This window comes from Malus sylvestris, chromosome 1 (genome assembly GCF_916048215.2).
Source record: "Malus sylvestris chromosome 1, drMalSylv7.2, whole genome shotgun sequence".
NCBI lineage: Eukaryota > Viridiplantae > Streptophyta > Magnoliopsida > Rosales > Rosaceae > Malus > Malus sylvestris.
Window position 1 is genome coordinate 776,858 of NC_062260.1, and position 16,694 is coordinate 793,551.

Consider the following 16,694-nt stretch of genomic DNA (forward strand, 5'->3'; position numbering starts at 1 on the left):
ATTGGATTGGTGCCAATCACCTCACTGCCTTGCTAATTAGAACCTAAAAGATTGTTCACCAATACACTATTGTAGTGAGTAATTAATGGATGATGGAAACAATTAATTGGATTAATTAAGTGTTGTGATTAATTTAGAAAGTCTAAAGAAATCATAAAAGCGATAAAGATCGTTTTGGGCTTAAAGAAACGTTCGGGTTTAATTGGGCCCATTGGGCCTAAACCCATTGGGCTTTTATTCAAGCATTAGATGACTTGAAATAAATGAAAGCCCAAAGCCCAAACAACACAAAGAGGGCCGGCCACTTTAGGTAGGATAGGGTGAGATATTTAGTCAAGTTGTTGACTAGGTTTTCTTTTGTCTATATAAAGAACTTTATAGAGATATTGTTCATTAGGGTTTTTGAAGTGTTAAAACAACCAAGAGGCAAAAGAAAAATAGCTCTCTAACATTACACAGGCCGGCCACCTTAGGGGTGTTTTTACTAACATATCTTACACCCTTTTGGTTATTCCTTCATCCTTCTCACTACACTAGTGGGTGAGGATCTTTAGAGGTTTCCTACTTTGGAAACTTGAAGAGAACCTAGGAGCACTCATTCTAACAAAGTGGAGGAGGCAAGGAGGGAAGCTAGGCTCAAGGAGTTCAAGGAACAAAGGGCTTAGAGGTGGTCCATCCTTGGTCTCAAGTCTAGATCAAGAGGTATAAGACTAAACCTTCACTTTGTTCTTCTCTTTAAAATGTTTTGATGCATTATATATAAACCTATGAACTTTGAAGGGGATTTGCATGACTATAGCTTTGATAATATGTTATAAATGCTTTCGCTGCTTTCGTATATTAAATTTGATTTGTATATGCATGATAGTCATTATGAAATCCCATTCTAGAATCTCATAAATTTCCCTTCAAGTGGTATCAGAGCCAAAAGTTTATATATAATGTGTCCTTTTGGATTTTATGCATATGGGTATTAATGTTATGTATGACATATTATTGCTTCATTCAAAGTATGTTTATCTTTTGTTTTTCAATAGTTGAAAAATGTTAGTCAAAAGTTGAGAAAGATATGTATGCAAAAGTGTTTTGTATGCATGAATGAAAAATAAGTTTTTGAACTAGTTAGACATATCATTTCTTCATTTAAAAGTATGTTTATCTTTTGTATTTCAATGGTTGAAAAATATAAATCAATAGTTGAAAAGATATGCATGTAAAAGTTGTTTTGTATGCATGAATGGAGAATAAGTCATAAACAAAATTTGGGGTTTTGTTCTTTGTGGTTGGCACGGTTTTGGGGGTGGTTTTGAGTTGTGTTTGTGTTTTATTGTAAACCACTCACACATCCTTTTTAAAGCTAGAAAATAGAAAACTTGTCACTTAAGTTTTTGGGTTTGAAAAATCACCAAGAATACATAAATCTTGAAAAAGTGTTCATGGTTTTGTTCTTGGTGTTCAAAGTTTGGTTTTGGGTGAAAATGTTTTTTTAGTTGGTTTTCATGCATGGTTTCATGGTTTTGGATGATGTTCTTACCATACATAACCATATTAAAACTTATAAAACCCTAGACTTGTCTAGGATATTTCCATCACTCTTTCATTAAAACCATTTAATGCCAAAACCAAGTGACAAGCAAATTTGGATTTTTTCTACTTTGCATTGAATTTGTGCATGTGGGTGAGACTTCCCATCCCCCATTAAGTGGCCGGCCACCCTACGAAAACCCTAAGTAAACCCTAAGTATGACCGGCCACCCTAAGAAAACCCATCCCCCATTAGGTGACCGGCCTCCTAGAGAGTCAAGAGAGCTTTGTGTTCTCATCTTTTCTCCTAAGAAAACCCTAAGTATGAAATGGCTATAAAGTTGCCTTTATAACACCTCACAATGGAGTGGCAAACTTGCAATTAAGGCAAGTTCACTACCCCTCTCTATATGGCCGGCCATTATAGGTCACTTGGGCTTTGAAGCCCTTTGTGTTTTCAAGTTGTCATACAACTTGAGTTATTGGACTTTGACATTCAAATCCCATTGGGCCTTGAGGCTCGAGGTCTATAACGAACTTATTTGTTTGATTAATTAACATATTAATTAATCCTAGCCATAAATAATTAAACCATTTAATTATCCTTACTCATCTCTGTTGTTTATTCAATCTCTACCTTACTCGATGTACGATCCATTAGGTTCCTTTTAGCGAGGTAGTGGACGATTAGAACTCTTTAGTGATTATACACCTTTAAGGCTTCCACAAATCATGAGTGACACCTAGCAGTATGTCATGGCTATCCAAGCTAATCAAAAGAGGTGGAGAACCTATTCAGTTTGGGATTACATTACAATACGGTCTTTCTCTAATACAATACTCTTGACCACATTGTTTGGTTTGATAGTTTGTTCATGTCTTCTATCCAATGTGATTCACTTACTTATATGATTACCTTGAACATGATTTGGACTGACTTCCTAAATCTCATTCATACTCTTGCCAGAGATTCTTAATCATATCATAGTGTATTCTCCCTCAAATGGTTTGAAGGTTAGAGATCCCTTATTGCGCAATCACTTGCCTCTATGGCTAAATGGCTTAATCCTAACTATGCCATGGACACCCTTTGACAAATATAGTCAAAATCAATGACCTAAGCATATGACAATTATGATGCCTTAGGTCAAAAGACTACTTTGCATTATCCCAACCATGAGTTCTTATGTGACATGAATATGAGAACTCATTGTTGATCGTGTTCATTGGACTCATTCTCTATGGAGAACCTACATGCTTGTCTTGGTGTCAGTCACACCAATGACTCAAGACCAGTCACTCTCCCTAAGAGAAGACATAGCACGTATTGACCTTAACGGACTGTCAATGCCCAATTGGAAATCCTATGAACAGGAACGTTTAGGGTATGTATACGAAAGAGAATGGTCTCATGAATCTAACTTCTTTAGATCATGTTTTCCCAATTACATATTCCTTGGACTTATTGTTTAAGCATATAACATTTATATGAGACAACCTTTGCCCTTTATATTAAACTAGATTAGTTTAACATGTGAAATGTCCGTAAAGTATCATCATATGATTTGTTTTGGGGCACATTTTCAACATTTGCCTACTTGCACTAGAGCCAATCAGCTTGGTCATCAGTGATGATACCTCTTTTGAATTCATTTCATAAATGATTGACTAGTAGGCCTAGATAAGGATATCTATATGTTATCCATAGAAGCAACATTGAGAATAACAACGTCACCATCATATATGATTCCTAATCATGTGGTTCAGTCTCTTTTGAGTTCTGATCTTGATAAGACCTTGATTCCCTGGCTTGAGCTATTGCCCCATTAGTGTCGTAGTGTGTGTACACTAGTGACACTTTTTGGTTGGAATCGAATGGAGAGTTCATAAATGAACTTTCCCATCCATACAACATTGTTGTAAGCTTCTATATGACGATCTATTTTGCATGCATGATGGAACACACTAAAGTCACTACTTATAATGTTTCCACACAAATATCTCTTTAGTCATAATAAAGAGATATCCAATTATCTCTTCATTCATAATGAAGAGACATCCAATGATGGATACGATATTAGATTCATAATCTAATACACTTACACTTCCATTGCGTTACTCTAATTCTTCCTCATTCTTGAGGAATCTATCCTTTAGTATTTCTTAAATACTTAAGGACTCACTTGACAGTTGCCATGGTTTTGATCCTGGGCTTGCACTGATATTGTCTTGTACCGATCTTGGTACAAGTCATATCACCATTTTTCATACAATATGAATTAGCGTAAATCACCTTTCTGCGTATGCATAAAGGATTCTATTTATGCATTATCCTTCTTTGGGATTCAAAATGGTACATTCCCTTTTAGAATAGCAATTTCTAGGTCTGATTGGAATTGTCCTTTCATTTGAAGTTTATCATTCGAGAAACTTCCTACATCTATCGTCTATCAATTGGGATTGAGATAATCCAATTATATCTTGAAATCTATCATTATAGATTTCCATCCCATGTATATAGACTATGTCTCCCATATACATTCTATCATTATAGAACATTTAAAATCATAACTTTAATCTTTCATTTCCAAAATTAATATATCATATATATGTTCACATTTCGGAATATGATTAGCTCCCACTAATCTTTTGTAAGCCTAGTAAACAAAAGATTCATTTACATCTTTGAGGAATCAAACGATTTGATCTTTCTCTCATAAGATGCTTGTAGCTCCCACTAGCTTGCTATGATTCATGATGGATGGATCTCTACAACTTACAAGTCTTGTGATTCCTAGTCTTAGACATATATTATCAAGACTATCTTGATAATGGTTTCGGAAACCCATATTATGTCCCAACATAGAATCACGGTTTAGTTGTAGTTAGCAATCTTTGAATTCATAGAAACCAAGACTACGTCAAAAATGGTTTCTTCCAAGTCAACCAATCTCTTTGATTGTAGTCACCTTAAGCTACCAATTAGCTATGAAAGTTTCACTATTTCTGGTCAAATGATACTGTACCATTTCCTTGAGTATGTGTCGTATATACACTCAATGTAGTCATAAGGATTTTCATTATTTTTCTTTCGAATTAAGAGGTGTAACTCTATGACATAGTCATAAAGTTCAAACCATTCAACTGAGATGGTTTATAGATCCTTCTTGACTACCTTGGAGCTAGTGGTAGGAACTAGTTTGTTATATTTGTTGATTATCATCTTGTCTCTTAAAGAACCCATTCTTTGAGTTCTATCTCTTGTTCATTTGCTCTATCTTAGGCAAATCCTATTGTAGGATTACAATGAACTACTCAACAAATAACATTTGTTAGTTGGTTTATAGAAGTGATATCCAAAGGTTAATTTAAGGACATCCCACAAGATTGTTCTCAAACAAATATTGCTTATTAGCACACAACCCCAAATCTTAACATGATTAAAACATGTCTTTCTTTCCAACTACATCCTTTGGAGTTATGAAACATTTTGGAAGATCTTCTAATTGACAATCATATTGTCTTTGAAGTGTGTATATATATATATATATATATATATATATATATATATATATATCCTATATATGGGTAATTGATAACATTCAACGAACTACATATTATTCAAGTTCATTCTTCTCCTAATGGAGAAATCCATTATCTTATGATGCTACTTTCTTTGATATCTTTCAAGGAAACTCTTCTAAAGTGTTATTTTTCCTTGGATCAAATCTAAGGAGGTAAATACTTTAGACGTCTTACTCATCAAGTTACAATCTTGAATTCTTTGAAACCTTTTGCAAAGTATTCGGACTTGTGTTTATTCAAAATAAACGATAGTCCAACCGAGAGCGATCTTCGGTGAATGTCATACAACATGAGTAGTATTATGTAAAACATAGTTACTAATACGGAATCAAGCATTCAAGTAGAAGAACCAACTATTTTGAACTATCCAAGAACAATTTACAACACCTTCGAAAGGCATGTTCTTGATACTTGCAATACATTTCTTGCAAATACCCCTTCCAATGTCCATCATTTCATAAAGAAAGTTTGTTCCCTTGGAGTTTTTTCGCCTTCTTCATTTGACTTCTCCATTGACTACAATAGTCATGGTCCCTACACTCCCACTATCTCTCTTGATACTTATTTCAATTGTGTTATACACATCAAATGATTTGAAGAGCGTGTGATTATTGTTCACTATATAGTTTACTATAAACTTAGTGAACCATTTGGATAGGGACTCAAAGGTAAAGTCCTTGCCTAGTTTCCATCTCCTGAAGTGGTTTAACACTTCCAACACTCAATGATTCAAAATCGTCATAAGTCCATGTTGATGGACTATTTTAGTCAATCAACCATATGTTCTAAAAAAACTTTCAAAAGTTGTTCAAGGCAACTCTCATGTCTTCATACAACAATTTGTAAGTGAAGAATCATGGCACATAAAGTGTTCATGCCCCTGTGCTTACTTCTCAAGTTCCTTGTTCATTTAACAAATAAACAAGCACTAGTGCTTGCATTAACTAAGGGGTGTTCAAAGCAACTCTTATTTCTTCATACAATTATTTGTAATGGAAAAATTATGACACTAAAAGTGTCCATGTCTTTTTGCTAATCTTCATAAGTTTCTTTGTTCATACAACAAAGGAATAAGCACTTGTTGTTTGTGTTGACCTCTTTATGATAGACTTATCTAACATGTTCTTTCAGTGATACATTATCAATAGGAAGATTGTGAGGATAAGACTACTTAGGTACATATACAATCTATTCAAGACAATCTATGGGATTGTGGTACCAAGTCCGGAAACTAAAGCCTTCGGCTTTTCTTTGTCAAGTTTTGGATAGTGTTTGCAAATATATCGATAAATAAATATATAACGAATATAAATTGATTGATCTATTTGATAAGGGTCTTTAAATCAAATAGCACCACCCATTATTTTTGGCAAATTCCATATCCCTCATCGGAATTTGAGAGTTTTTGGAGGAAACTCTTAGTAGGGTATGGGAGGCTCACTATTACCAAGCCCACCTCACAATGATATGATGTAGGCTAGCATTAATAATAATGAGAGAGTACGCTTACTCAAGGGTCATCAAAGCTTGATCTTGAAAGAAATGAATTTTTTCTTCTTCAAGGGCTGTAGAGACTTGATCAATGAGATTTTTTATTCAAGGGCCGTAGAGGCTTGATCTTGGAAGAAATGAAAATTTTCTTCAAGGGCTGTAGAGGCTTGATCTTGAAAGCAATGAATTTTTTTTTTTCAAGGGCCGTAGAGGCTTGATCTTGAAAGAAATGAATTATTTTTTCAAGATCAAGCCTCTATGGCCCTTCAAGAAAATTTTCATGTTGTTCCTAGCGTGGAGGAATTTTCTCATCGCAATAGTCGAGGATTGCCTACAAGTTGCCACTATTTTTTTTGGGCATATCACAAGCTTTCCCAGGAGGCTTAGGGTATGTCAGATGTGAAGATTTCTTCATGGATCCGATTTTGGTATTGGGATGCCATGAAGTACAAGAAACCTTCGAAGAAAATTGGCCGCAACAAGACTACTAAGCCAAAGGGAGACTCAGACCCGTCAGGTGCCATTGGTTCAACTAGGCATCGTTCCCTTACCGAATTGAAAGCATTTGAGGATCTTGGCGTAGCATCAGAGCACGTGGAAGAATCTTTCCTAGCTGCTTTCTTAGCTTATTGGCTTTGTAAGTTTGTTTTCCCCAAAGACGACGTCAACCTTATCCATCTCGGAGTTTCCAAAGGTGAATCTTTCAGCCTTGCTATTCCGGTTTTAGCCATATCTTGGGTGAGTACTTAGGCACTCATTTTTCTTCATCGACTTTAGACAAGTCGGGGCCTTCTCACCAACTTTGCCCAAGCTGGGGCCATTGATGAAAAAGTACTCTGGCGTGCTTTCTGCAAAGAGCCTTGATGATTTGCAGATGTAGACATTATTTAGAAGCTATGAAGGTTTGAGAATGGACCATCTAGCAAGGGTTGGCTCGACATGACAATGACTCAATGATGTTTCGCACCTCCGTTTCTCAGACTTGTCTTATCTTACAAGTCTTTGCTCGAGGTATGTTTCTTTATGACAAGGAGACCGATGTATTGTTCAGCCGTATAACCCTCACCATTTCAGCAGACAATTTGGTTTTGTCCAACATGTGTCAGGCAAGTTGAAGGAAAACACATTGGGAGTCTTGTACCCGTGCATGCACAAATGCCTTTATCATCCTGCCTGCCAAGAACGAGTTCAAGATTAATCCAGTGACCTGTGCCTTTGTAGGTTGGTGGTCAAAGGTCCACCACGAAGAATTAGGGATGGCAAGTGGCACCAATTTTTCTCGTTCATGCCATGATGCGTCGAGAAAAGGTTATTATGTGGTTCATACGTAGCTAGCACCTTTTGATTGCACGAGTGTAGATCCTTTGCAAGGTAGACCTTGATTTTAGCTCCTCAACGCCCGTGCTTATCTTTTCAAAATGCGGATGCTTATGAAGAGGTTGGTGATGAAGTTGATTTGCACAAAGATGAACTTGTTTTGCGATAGCATCAACAAGTTTTGAACAAGCGACCATTTAAAGGTGCTCAGGATGACAGTGACGTTAATTTTCATCATAAGAAGAAGAAAGTGTATAGACCTCCTTAGTTTGACGGTTGTGTATTACTTGAGAAAGATGTATGTATTTCCTTCTTTCGTATGATTTCTTCTGCATTCCTTAGTTTAGCTTTTACTTTTAACACCTTTCTTTGTCTTCTTGAGGCTGTACCTTCTTATTCCATTGATTTGGCAAACATGGGCATTCATTATTTTACGGAGGTTCTATTTGGAAGGAATCTACCTACAAACGAGGAGATTGGGAATCTGCCTAGTGCAGAGCTTGTTCCAAATCTGCCAAGTTGTCCAAGTTTTCCATGTGTAGGTGAAGGTATGCAAAAGCCCGTTATGCATCCAGCACCTTTGCCAGCTAGCTCCGAGATCTCTCTTAGAGGCCTAAACCTTAGTGGCACTGAGCAGCTCAGCCATCGCATCAGCCTTCACGCAGCTATGGACATCAAGAGTCACATTGAGAAGAGGATTTTGAAGTGCCCATTGGAGGACCTCGCGAAGTGCCCATTGAGAAGAGGACTTGTCGAAGCTTGCTTTTGCTCATTTTGTAATAAGGCTTCGTAGCCAAATTCTTCCTTTAAAGAAATAAAGTATTCACATTCTTGAATTTTCTCTTTATTCATCAAAGGGTTTGTGTTTTTGTTGATGATGTGATTGTACTTGATGTTTTGAAGCTTTAAGTTTCCTACGTACCCTCGGTTGATGAGGGATCAAGTCATAACGTAGTTCAAAGGAGTGATGGATTTTTTTTTTGACGATTTTGGTGGTGATTTTGATGATGATTTTGATGGTGATTTTGGTTTGTTTTGCCGTACACAGTTTATGCTCTTGCGGGCCAGGAGCATTTGGTGCCGTGTTGTAGTTTTAACTCGTGCAGATGAGGAGCTTTGTGCCATGTGCAGTTTAGGCTCGTGAAGGCGATGAGTTTTTGTGCCGTGTGCATTTTAGGATCATGTAGGCAAGGAGCTTTGTGTCTATTTTATGAGTAGTAGCGCTTCAAGAATCTGCCGTTGATGAGGCCGATCTTCAAGATGTCTTCCGCCATGATTAAGTAGGCACCGTTGGTGTAGACCTCTTGTATTACATAAGGTTCATCCCACTTTGATGTGAACTTTCTTTTTGTTTTGTGAGTTGTGATGATAAGCCTTTGTAATGTGAAGACAAGATCTCTAGTTTGGAAAGACCTTGGGCGGACCTTCTTATTCAATGCCTTGGATAACCGTGCTTGGTAGCATTCCAAGTGTTGTTGAGCTTCGAGCCTCATTTCATCAAGTGCTTCCAACTCTTGAAGTTGTAGCTTTGTATTTTCCTCTTTGGTCAAGCCTTCTTACATAGCCATCTTTAGTGAGGGGATTTGACTTTTGAGTGGCAGAACAGCTTCCACACCATATATGAGAAAATAAGGCGCAGCTTGGGTAGGTGTCCTATGTGTTGTCCTATATACCCAAAGTGCTTCGCTTATTCTTTTATGCTAGTCTCTCTTTGTTCGGCCGATCAGCTTCTTTAGGAGGTTGCACAACGTTTTGTTGAATGTTTCAGCTAGACCATTCGCCAGAGCATGATACATGGAAGATTTGTGTTGTTTGAACTTGTATTTCTCGCAGAGCTTGTCCATGAGTTGGTTAGAGAACTATTTTCTGTTGTCAATGATGAGGTAGTGAGGCACACCATATTGATGGATGATATGCTATTTGATGAAATGGACGACAATTTCCTTCTTGACTTACATTAGGGGCATGACTTCAGCCTACTTGGAGAAGTAGTCTGTTGCAGCTAGGATGTAGGCTTTTCCGGTAGATGATTTTGTTGTGATTGGTCCCATGGCGTCCAATCCCCATGCGTCAAATGGCCATGAAACAACAGTAAGGTGTGATGGCTCATGCGGTTGATGTATGAAGTTGGCGTGGAATTGGTAGACTTGGCACCTTTTGGCGTACTCCAGGCAATCCTTCACCATGCTTGGCCAATAGTAGCCCATTCTTTTGAGCTAGAAGTGTAGCTTTGGTCCAGACTGATGCGCTTCGTATACACTTGAGTGTGCTTCTTCCATGGCTTGATTAACTTCTTCCTCACCTAGGCATCTTAGAAGTACTCCTTTAAAAGAGTGTCGGTAAAGTGTTCCTTTATAGTAGAGGAAGCGAGGTGTTTATCGAGGTATTTCAGAGCAGTGTCTAAGATCGTTCGGAAGCTTTCCATGCTCTAAATAGTCGATCAACGGTTGTCTCCAGTCTTCAGTGTCAACTAGAAGTACTGAGATGACGTTTGTGTCATTTAATGGCATTTTAGTGACGAGTGGGATCACCCATCTTTGGCAAACTGACACGTCTACAACTTCGTCTTCTCCTAGTGCCATACTTGAGGCTAAGTTAGCGAGAGCATCCGCCATTTGATTTTCTTTTCTTGGCACATGTTCTAACGTCACGGCCTCGAACTTTTATAGCAGTTGAGTTACTAACCGAAAATATAGGACGAGATCAACTTTCCTCACTTCATATTTAGTCAAGAGTTGATTGATTATGAGCGGGGGTCGCCATACAATTCTAGGGTTGTGATTTTCATGTCAATCGCCATTTAGAGTCCAATAATTAGTGTTTGGTACTCAGCGACGTTGTTGGAGCATACTTGCTTAGTCAGAAGGAATAGGGTAGTACTTTTTTTTGGCCATAAGAATATTACTCCTGCCCCCGCTCCGTCTGCTAATGCAGATTCGTCGAAGAGCATTGTCCATGTCGGGAAGATGTCAATGGAGAACACTTCCTTACTAGGCAAGTCGTTTGAGATTTTCCAATCGGCTGGGATTGGATGGTCGGCAAGGAATTTCACTAATGCTTGTCCTTTGATGGCTTTAGTTAGGACATAGATGATCTCATACTAATTGGGAAACAATGTCCATTTAGCTAGTCGCCTTGTCAAAATTGGTTTGGACATGAAGTATTTGACAAGGTCAGCTTTAGCAACCAAGTGGATAGTGTAAGCATGCATGTAGTATCTTAGCTTTTGGATGGCAAAGACTAAGGCAAGGCACATATTCTCGATTGGTAAGTAGTTAAGCTTGGCACCAGTGAGAGTTCTACATAGGTAGTAGAGTGCTTTTTCCTTTCAGTCTTCATTTTCTTGCGCCAAGAGTGCTTTAATGGAACCTTATTCTGTGGCAATGTATAGGATGAGTAGCTTTCCAAGAACCGGTGCACCTAAGATAGGTAGGCTGGCCTGGTACCTTTTTTTGCTTTCGAAGGCATTGCGACATGCGCCATCCCATATGAATGGAGCGTCCTTTTTCATGAGTCGACTGAAAGGTTGATGATGTGAAAATTATGTTGACACTCAAATTAACCCTCTTTTTATCAATTGTAGTATGGAATGTAAGTAGGGATCGTTCTAGGCCGGGGATTAGGAGGGATTGCAAAATCACTTGGAATTGACTCAAAAATGTAAAAACAAGTTTAAAACACTAAACTAGACTCAAAGAATGCAAAACTAAACTTTAAAACACCAAAACAAACCAAAAGACTCAAAATAGCACCAAAACACTCAAAACTGCCTTAAAAACACAATCTGGGCAGTTTTGGACACTAAGCACCAATTTGGACGAATTTGGGTTTTAACTTGAATCAAAACACTTAAAAACACAAAGTAAAACACTCACTAACTAATTTGACACTTTAAAACAAAGGGGGAATTGGTTTGAACGAATTTAAAAACAAGACATAAACTTTGTAAAACAAAACAGTTTTGAAAACGAATTTGGTTTAAATGGATGAATGGAAGGCTAGCTAAGGGGTTCATCTCCACACACGTCACACTTGCATATAAAACGATTTCCAATTGCTTTTCAATAAACCATGAATTCTCAACGCCCCAAGTTAATTAGGTCCGCTTAAATTAACCTTCAGATTTTCCTAACGTTATTGAATTGGATGATTGCATACGACAACCCAAAACATTCCCCACAAGTCCCCTACATGATTGCATAATAGAGATACAAGCAAGAATCATTAAGTTCTATGAAAACCATAAGCATTGACGAAGCACTTGTTACTATGATTGCATGAAACTTATGCCAAGAATTTACTTAACGCGATTGAGATCATCAACCTTTACTACTTGTGAATATAAGTCCATAACGATTAGGTGAAATTTCCTTATATCCTAGCATTCAATTTATGCATGATAATTAAGCATGCACTCTCAACCAACACACACAAATCAATGTAATTCACATAGATAAGTAAATTGAATTCACAACTTATGAAACGCAATTAGAAGTAATCAAATCATAACGCAAGCATAAACATGTATTTCGAATCCCCCCCTAGCCAAGGGGGGGTTTAGTTCCTCATACGCACAAAACAAAGAGAATTGAATTTAAACATTGAAAGCAAAGGAAAAGAAACACCTAGAAATTCCAGCGACGCGGACTTGAATTGCACGAACTTCCGAGCTTCCTTCTCCTCCTCCTTGGTGCGGCAAAGGTCTAGGGACAGGTTCTTTGAGGTTATGGATGGTGGAGAATGGTTATGGATGGATGTAGTAGTGTTTAGGGGAAGGGAATGGTGCGGCAAAGGTGTGGAGAAGTGTTTGGACGAATTTCTGAACTTATGGGATGAATGAATGTGTATGAGAGGTGGTGAATGAAAGGGTGCGGCAATGGGTTGTATATATAGGCAGAAAATCTCCTCTCCTAGGTAGCAAAGGACAAGGTTTTAAAGGCCTAAACTGCATAGGATAATAACATACAATCCTACAAGGAAAACAAGTAAAAAAAACCCAAAAGGAATGGGAGATAAGGTGCAGCACAAAGAGTGTGAAAAGATAAGGCTTCTAGAAACCAAAATCCCAAAGGAAATAGGGTAGAAAATTTGGCACAAAGTGTGGTTTCTAGAAGGATAATACAAGGCAGATTTTTAGGGGCTTCTAAAGAGGTTCTAGGCGCCATTTATGTAGGATAAGATTAGGTCTTCTAGAAATCCCATTTTAAGCATCTTAATCTAGTTAGAAACCCTCCTAAATGGCTGGAATGTGGATAGTTTAGGATTAGGATAAGATAGGATAGGATAAGGTTGGTTTGGATAAGATAAGCTAAGATAAGGTTATGGATGAGGTTTTGGATAAGATTCCTTATCTTGAGCTGATTTTTGACTTTAACTCTTCTTCTTCACATAGGAACCCTTGCTTGAGTAGGAAACTTCATTTGTCTAGGAATCCATCTTCAATTAGGACTCCTACATTGATTAGGAATCCTTCTTCATTTAGGAATCCTTCGTTTAAGCCCTTTCCTACTTCAACTAGGAAACTTTGTATCTTCAATTCTTCAACTTTGAAACGCCTTCCTAGCTTCATCAATCCTTCAAATTCGTCCATCCCTTGTGCTTCATATGCATGAACTCCATTCTAGCCCAATTTTGCTCCAAAAGGCTCCAAAATGCATCCTTTTGCATACTTTGCCCTTAGAACCTGAAAACACATAAAACTAGCTTAAAAGACTACTTTACTAAGGAAAAACACTATAAATGCACAAGAACAAGCTAAACTAAGGCGCATAAATATGCTCCTATCAGTTGATAGCGTCTAACAAGGTTAGACATGAAGCGCCTAATGAAGGTTAGATGTCCTTGTAGACTTTTTAACTCGTGTAGATTCCTTGGCTCGGGCGTGCTTTAAATTAATCTTTGATTGGTCCACCTCAATGCCACGATGCTTGACAATGAAGTTGAGGAACTTCCCATAGGTGACACCAAATGCACACTTCAACGAGTTCATCTTGAGGTTGTAGTGTCGTAATTTGTCGAACACCATTTGTATATCCTTCAGATGATTGGATTTCTTCTTTATCTTGACAACGACGTCGTCTACGTAACATTCTACGTTTTTATGTAGCATGTCATTAAAGATCTTCTACATTGTGCGTTGATATGTAACTCCAGCGTTCTTCAAGCCAAAGGGCATTACCTTGTAGTAGTAGATACCTTTTGGAGTGCGAAAGGCTATTAGTTCATCGTCTTCGGGAGCCATGCATATATGATTGTACCCAGAGGAACCGTCTATGAATGATAGTGCCTCGTGGCCAGTGGTTGCATCCACCATGATTTTGATGATTGGTAAGGGAAAGTCATCCATTGTGCAAGCATTGTTGAGGTCTTGGAAGTCTACACAAACATGTATTTGTCCAGATTTCTTAAAGACAATCATAATGTCGAATATCCAGTTAGGGTATTGCATCTCTCGAATGAAGCTTGCTTCGATTAGCTTGTCAATCTCAACCTCAATTTGTGGGATGAGCTCGGATCAATAACATCTTTGAATTTGCTTGATTAGTCATGTTCCGGGCTTGACTTCAAGATGATGCACAACAATGGTAAGGTCAAGGCCAGGCATTTCTTTGTAGGTCCAAGCAAAGACGTCTTTGTACTCCAAGAGCAGTTGGTAGTACTCCTCGATCTCGTCCGCACTTAGTAGTGCACTTGCAATGATAGGCCTTGGTTCCTCGTTTGTGCCTAAGTTGAGCTCCTTGAGATCATCAACCGTGGCTTGCCCCCCATCGTCAAGCTGTAGTGGTGCATGAGTGACGTCCTCCTCAGGGATTTCGTCTTCTTAGTATTCTTGGATCGTGATATGGAAGACGTCTTAGACCTCATCTTCAGTTTCGTACCCTTGGGCTTGTTGGCGTGAAGATTGGCCAGTGTGGATGATGGTGCGCCTCCTTACCTTTAATTATCCTTCAGTGTCAACTTCTAAGGTTGATTGACGCTTCATCCTTGAAAGAATCAAGCTTCGAACATCGTCTTTTTCTACTAGACCGTCGAGCTTTTCTTCCTCTTTCTAGAAGGTTGATTGGTTTCTTCAAGTCTTTCCAAGGCCGACTGTCATAGAGGAGAGCTAGCCATGTTGCTTTGTTTCTTAGGTTTTGACAACCTTTCGAAAACAGGGTTTTGGTGTGTTAAGCCTCTTGAAGGCGGAAGTTCAGTCTTGACCACCAATGCTATTAAGTACCAAAATTTTGGGTTTTGAACTATTCAGCTTATCGAAGACTAGCTTTCGAAGGGCATGTTTAGGCTTTTCTTGACTTTGTTCAACGCTCACAGTGATGTGTTGAGCGGTAGCGTTTTTCACTTTTCTTGAAATCTTCACGGGTTTATTTGGTGTGAAGCCAAGTCCAGCTTTGTTGTTGTCAACTCCATAACCATTCTCCCTCAACTTCTTTTAAGTCTCGGTGAGGTCACGTTCTTCGTTGTCGATAGTGTTTGCATTCTTCATTCCAAGGTTCAAAGAAGAGGAGAAATCGTACCCAACCTTTGACATGAGTTTGTAGGCGTTTGAGTTGAAACCTTCTTCGATCTTCTTGGCAGGAAGCGAGTTGGGTGTTGTCCCATTTGGCAAGGGTTTTATGAAGCTTTGTGGTGGTTTTGAAACTTTAGCGTTGCCTCGCTATGTCAAGGGTAAAACTGCATTTGTCTTGAGCAACTTTACATCATCCTTGTGTAGCTGTGTGTCGGCTTTGCTTATTCCAATTTTGGAATGGGGATTGCCCATTCTTTCTTCTTGATATTGGAGTGTATCCGAAGATGGGTGCATTTGATCCTTTTGAAGGCGTCACACTCCCTTTGATTGTTGCGGGCTTAAAAGGCACATCATCATCTTTGCTTGAAGATGACATAGCTTCCCCCACTTGATTCTTGGGCATGGCTTGCCATTCTTTCTTTGTAGGTGCAATTTTTCTTGTTGATTGGATCTCTTTTAGAAGACCTTCAAGCACTATGTCTTCATAAATGTAAAACTTCGCATCTGCGAAGTGTGATTCAGCTTCAGTGAATGGCTTGGTGTCGCCTTGTATCAGCTTCAACCCTTCTTAGTAGAACTTTAGGCATTAGTGAAGGGTGCACGACACCACTCCATTTTCATGGATCCAAGGCCTTCCTAAGAGCAAGTTGTAGGAAGTTCTTGCATCAATCATATGGAATATTGTGCTTAACTTGAGTTCGCCAATAGTCATCTCCACTCGAATCATGCCCATCGCTCTTTGTCCTCTTTGGTTAAAACCTTAGATTAGTAGACCGTTTCAGGATAGTTCATCCACCTTGATGCCAATTGTGGTGATTGTTGACCTTGGCATGATGTTTATGGCCGATCCACCATCCATAAGCATGTGGTTGATTTTGTGCTCCCTTACCTACCTAGAGACGAATAGAGGATGGTTGTGAGGCTTTGACCTTAGCAGCAAGTCTTCGTCAGTGAAGTTGATTACTTCATTCATTTGAGCTAACTGCTCTTTGATGGAAGTCGCACTGCCCAGAATGACTCTAAACAGTACAAAACAAACAAATTGATTGAAAATATAAACTAAAGGGTGATTTGGACGAAAATTAAACTAAAAAGACTCAAAATACTAATGGGGGGGTTGTTTTGATGAATTTAAGACTAAAACTAAGTAACTTGCATAAAACAAACTAATTGATATGAAATGAAGGTGAATGAAAAGGGGTGAAAGGCTATCTATAGGGTCCTTCTCAACACATGACACATATGCACACAAATCGATTTCCAGTTATTC